Source organism: Tenrec ecaudatus, chromosome 15 (genome assembly GCF_050624435.1).
Source record: "Tenrec ecaudatus isolate mTenEca1 chromosome 15, mTenEca1.hap1, whole genome shotgun sequence".
Classification (NCBI taxonomy): Eukaryota; Metazoa; Chordata; class Mammalia; order Afrosoricida; family Tenrecidae; genus Tenrec; species Tenrec ecaudatus.
In genome coordinates this window covers 85,880,079-85,886,078 of record NC_134544.1, presented here as the reverse complement: position 1 = coordinate 85,886,078, position 6,000 = coordinate 85,880,079, and positions in this window count along the sequence as shown.

Sequence of the window (6,000 nt, the reverse complement as noted above, 5' to 3'; positions counted from 1 at the left end):
AGGGCCAGAGAAGAACTTGCCAGAGCCATCGGCGTGGCAGAGGACAGAATCTTCCTGTGGTTCAAAAACCGCAGAAGTCGACAGCTCAGGAGGAGCCGACTGAGCTCCGTGCCCCCTCCGGGACAGCAGTGCCCCGTGCCGCCTCGCACCACCTCTCCAGCCAGGGCGCCGACAGCAGACAGACGCAAGAGGACTGTCATCAGCAAAGATCAAAGCGCCCACCTGGTGCAAGCGTTTGAGAAGCAGCCATTCCCCGGCGTGAAAGCCAGGCAAGAACTGGCACGCCAGACAGGCCTTCCGGAAGCTCGATTGACACGTGGTTCCAGAACCGAAGGGCTCGACACCCACATCACGCCAGGGTGCAGCTGGATCACCGTGGGCCCCAGCAATGCAGCTCCAGCCCGGTCTTCCCATGTCCGCTTCTGCAGCCACCTGAGCAAAGCACACCCATAGATGCCCAGAGACCGCCCTCCCTGTGCTTCGTAGGCGGCGGCGGAGGTGATGGAGACAGCAATCCGTTAGCTTGCGTCATGGGAGGCCAAGCCTCTGTGGGCCCGGTGACCCATCAGGGGCAAATGCCACAGGAGTTCACCCAGGCGGGAAGGCCTCCGGAGACAAGGACACTCTACTTGGACCTTTCCAGCTGCGGAAACCAAGGTCCCGAACAACAGGACATTCTTTCGGACGCCGGGCAGTGGAAAGGCACTTCATTGTGGGAGCATCCAAACCTGTTCTGGCAGAGACCGGCTCCTGCACACACACCAGCCCCAGTGGGATCGGGGCCTGGCCTGGCCGTGAGCGTGAGTGCCCAGCGGCAGCTGACTGGGCACAACCAGCAGGCAACACTGCTGCAGGAAAACCCTCCTCTGCTTGCCCAAGCCTCTCCACAAGGCACCAGCTTCTTGGACCAACTCCTCAACGACCTGGAAATTCAGCAGAATGCCCAGCCCTTGGTGAATCAACAGGAAGCAGGCCTGCAATGTGAGCCACCACTGCAATTCCCTATCAGCGAGGAGCTCTATCAGGAGTACCTAAGAGACTTTTAAAACGCCCCGAATGCCCGGGAGACTCACTAAAACCCTCTGAAAAGCACCAATCATACCTTATACGTTAAAAAAAAGAAAACACAAAGCAGATTTAAAACCACCTTAAATGACCCACAAATCAGTAAGAAACAACAGCAACACAATGATACCCTAAAAAAGGCACCCTTAAGGAGTAGATATCTATGTATATTTATATAATATATAAGTGATTCTATGTAAACGATTAATATATAATATGTACACTATGTATACATCATAGATCATTTTTTACATATAGTACATATAAAAACTGAAACCCCTCCAAAACCATTCATAAACCATGGAATACATTTAAAAAGACCCAAAGGGACCAAAGAAGCCCTTTAGGACCCCTTGGAGATCATTCGTAATTTCCTCCCAGCAAGAGAGTAAAACCCTACATAGAGTTGATCAGGTGTCCAGTGAGCTTCTTCATGTCCCCGGCCCCACCAATTGAGGTCATCGAGCTGCAAGCTGATTAACAGGCTAAATGCCACCCCTTCACTCTCAAGAGCCTCAAGTTGAGAGCACATCATGTATCTCTTCCAGCACACGTGTGGCAGGAAAGCCTACCCCTAACTGGATGGGGGAGCTCTAGAGTCAAGATTGACAAGCTAAGCTTGGTCTCTGAGGCTGCTTGACCTTAGTTGTCTTTGAATTCTTCTCCAGGGCATAATCTATGGGCCTTATGGGAAGGGTGTGGAGTCTTCTTAGGGTGGGGCAGGAAACGGGTCTCAATGCTTTTGATAGCTGACAACACTCAGGAATGTAGCCTTCAAGAAGTTGCCCTGGGAATTCATGTAGCAGCATAGCAACCCTGTGCAGTGAAGTGCCTTAAGACTGGCATTGTTATGGTGCGTGGTGGTGGTGGTGGCGGGGACACGGTCAGGAGCGACTTTGACTTCGGAGACCGTGAGTGGGATACACCTCCAACCCAGGAAAGTGAAGGTCCCCTCCAGGGGAGCCCCAGCCTCCCAGACTACTTAACGGATGAACACTGACAGTTGGTTCTCACACACGGTCTTGCGGGTTGTGTTTCACACACTCTGGTGACTATGAAATGCCCAGATCTATACTTGAGTCTCCGTGTGAATGAATGGATTCCATTTGAGCTTCCATTCTGAGCACTGCGTGGACGGTGGAAGACCAACAAGCACTTTTCAGTGGATTTGCCTCTGTGGCTCTGACGACTGGATAAGGGGGTAGATTGGCAAAGGTCTAAAGCTTTGCCCAGATAGAAGGCAGTCTGTGTGTGTGTGTGACTGATTGCAAACACTTCCTCCCTCACCACCCGGCCAGGGAGGAGCATTCTGGTCTGCAGCTCCTTGCCCAGGGTGAACATACCCCCGAGGTAAATCGGGCTGGAGTGTGGGTGGCTGTATAATACCAGCACCACTTGGTCAGGGGTCAGGAGGACCTAGAACCAAGCTCTGCAATATCGGCAATCCTGTTACAGCACCACTATCACCACCACCACCATGGCCAACCGCACCCCAACCCCCACCCAGGATGTTGAGGGAACATTCTGTTATGCTACCACCACTGGTCACCCACTGTTGGTATTGAGCCAAGCCTATAAAACACAGGGACATCGCATGTCTCTGTCGTGTTGTTTAGATTTTCATATTCACCACAATCAATAGTCAGACGTGTATAGAGGATATGAAGGTCAAAACACACACTTCTGTCCTTCCCACCCGATTCACACAGGCACCCTGCTTTTGGTGAAAACAGATAGCTCATGGAGAGAAAGACAGACAGATAAGTAAGTAGACTGTTAGAAAGGTAGACACAGCTATAAGATGATAGATAGATAGATAGATAGATAGATAGATAGATAGATAGATAGATAGATTGATAGATAGATTGACGATACATAACATCACCAAGAAGGCCTTCAACAGGCTCTCAGAGGAAAGCTTCACACTGTCTGTGAAGCCTTACTTTGGCAAGTAGGCCAATAGTAACCTAAGAGGGGAGTTTCATCAGGTGACAGCTTGATTCGAGTGCTAGGAGAGAAAAGTCTTTTCAAGTCCCTTCCCTTCTGGCTTCCTCCCTGGTGATGGGAGCGTTGAGCTGCTGCCCTGGCCTGTGCTGCACTACCTGTGGCTCAAGCCAAACCACTGATCGGTTAGGTTTTGAGGTTTTTTGGAGAACTTTGTCGCCACACTGCAGCTGTGTGCATCCCTTGAGCTTGTGGCTGGTGTATATTGCCTGCTGCCCCGCTCCCCACCTCTGAACCCTCTTGCCCTCCCGCCAAGCGCGTCCTGCAAGGCTCCACCTGGTGACCCAGTGCCTCCTTGGCCAAGAGATCGGGCTGGCCTTGCGCGGGGAGGCATGCACCCCGGTTGGCCTTTCTCACCTCCAAGTGACAGCGCGTGGCAGAAGCACAGAGGTCAGCAGACCGCATACTGTCTTTCCCTCTTGGCCCACTTAGAGGGACGTAGGCGCGCCTGGCTCCCTCTCGCTGGGTTGACCAGAGAGGACCAGGACCGCGGAGAGCAGCGAGGGAAAGGATAAGAGAAGAGTAGAGAAGAGAAGAGAAACAGAGTGGAGTAGCATATGGGGGCGGCCGGGATATGAGAGTTAGTTAGAGCAACAGCCACAGAGAAGGGATCTTGTCATCCACCTGGTCACAGCTAGGGGGAATCGGAGGGAGTCCAATTCAGGTGACCCTTAGACCATAAGCGCATGTGCGCTATAGCACTCACATTGGAAAACCCCTCCCTCCTACACTCAGCCACTTTGATCCTTTCCTCTCAGAGACTAGAGAAGGCCCTCCTGTGTTAGGTTTCTCTGTTTCTGTCTCTCTCTCATGTACCCATCCATCCACCCATCCACCCATCCACCCATCCATCCATACAATCATCCATCATCTGTTATCACAAAGGAAGAAGGCCTGCGCGCCAAGATGTGGGTGGGAAGGGAGGCTGTATGTTTGAACCTTCATCCCCATATCCCCATATATACGATGGCAGTGAGTAATAGAACCAAAACGTGAAAAAAACAATGCGATGCTTCTCTACGTTAGATGGGATTTATATGCTTCAGGGGGCACCTGGTGTTGGTGAGTTAGTACATTGTGGTCAGACTGGGGCAGAAGTGGGTTCGGACTAGGTGGCGGAAAGAGGTAATGGTGGTTCTGCTGCTGCTGTGCCTGCATGATTGCATTGACTGAAGCGTGGTCATGACACTCCTAAAACTTGACCAGGTGGGCCTGGTACTGTATACACACACACACACACACACACACACACACACACACACACACACACACACAGACACATAACCAGCCATCCACCGAAGCACACACATACCGGGTTCCTAAAATGTTTGCCAAATCCTCCCTCACCCCTTCTAAGCACTCAGGTCCCAACCCACTCAACTCATAAAGCAGTGGGACCTCTGGTCTCATCAGAAAAACTGCTGGAGATTCGCAAGGGAGGGTCCAGAGTCTGAGCTGCTTTTCGACTGAATCCCAGTGCTGGCGGTTGGAGGCTCCGCCAGGTGGCAGGCCTTCGGAATTAAGGGTGGGCCAGTGGGACCAGGCCACACTCCTGTGGACCACTCAAGCCTCTCTCTTCCTTGACTTTGCAGGTGGAGAGATTGGAGTTCCCCTAGGGCTCTTCTCCATGGATCGCTGCCTCCTCCCACTCCCTTCCCATCCCAGCCCATCCTGGGTGTCCCCGAAACAAGCAATGTCTAGTTCGCTTGCCCAAGGTAGTGTCAAAGTCCAACTTCAGATCAACAACAGAATAAAACAAAACAAAACACAAACCGGTCACCCTGACAGCAATGACCATGCCTCTCTAGCCAGAGACCAGGTTATTGAGATGCTAAAACGGCCGGCTTCATATGGTAATCAAGCCCAGGCCTTCCTTTTGATCCTTTTCAGGTGAAAAGGTGCCACAGGAGGTGTCTTTCTGCTTAAGTTGGAGGGGTTATTGATTGGGCAACATGTTGGAGGTAGTGCTGGCCCAGAAAGAGACACGCACCCACCCCCCATTTCACAAATTGAAATCTACTTTATAGATAGATTACCAATTATTAACGAAGTGGTTGATGGGCCATGGCTGGGGTGGGGGTTGGGGGGATGCGGCTGGGTGTGCAGGCAGGCTAAAACACCTTAGTAGTTGATAAATAACATGCTGAATTTGGCTTCTGTCATTTTGGCTGAGGCTTGACCAAGGCGCACACACAAAAACACCCACACGTCGACCAGTTTTGAAATAAACAGTGGCAAGGTACATCTCAGCCTGAGGACCGCAAACATTGGGAATTCCCCCAGAACCTTCCCACTTCAGGGAACTGCATGTGGCAAAGATTGACCATCCTTCTCTGCTGGTGCTTTGATTCCTAATAAACTGAGTGTGTTCTGCTGTGCTCTCGGGACCCACTGACCCTTACAGTTTGCCCATTCACCTGCTGGCTTTCACTTAAAGCACATTTGATTGATTGCAGTGTGGCTCTTTGGGTTGTCTTGGAAGCCAACTGGGTACAACTCTTCCCAAGGAGCTTTCTGTCTGTCTGTCTGCCTGTCTTTTGAAGAATCCTCAGGCACAAGCTAGGCCACTCAAATGGGAATCAATCAATTGGTGGAGAGAGAGCAAGGGACAGAATTGCCACCAAACTGATCGTGACTGGCGGCAGGTTTCCTCCAGAGAGAACACAGATTGGAGGGGACCGGAGAAGCGGATAGGGGTCTGAGCACCATAGTTGCAAGACATAGCGAGACGGGGTGCATATGCAGAAGAGCTTACAATGTCACTCCAAGGACCTCTGAATGACCCAAGCAGTCAGGAGATGATGCATGGCCACCGTGTGTGTGTTTGTGTGTGTGCGATAGCCATTCCTTGAGGATTGATGGTCGATTTCTATTGACGGCAGGCAGACCACACTGGCAAGCCAGTAAGGTCTATGCCACAGGGTTCTCCCT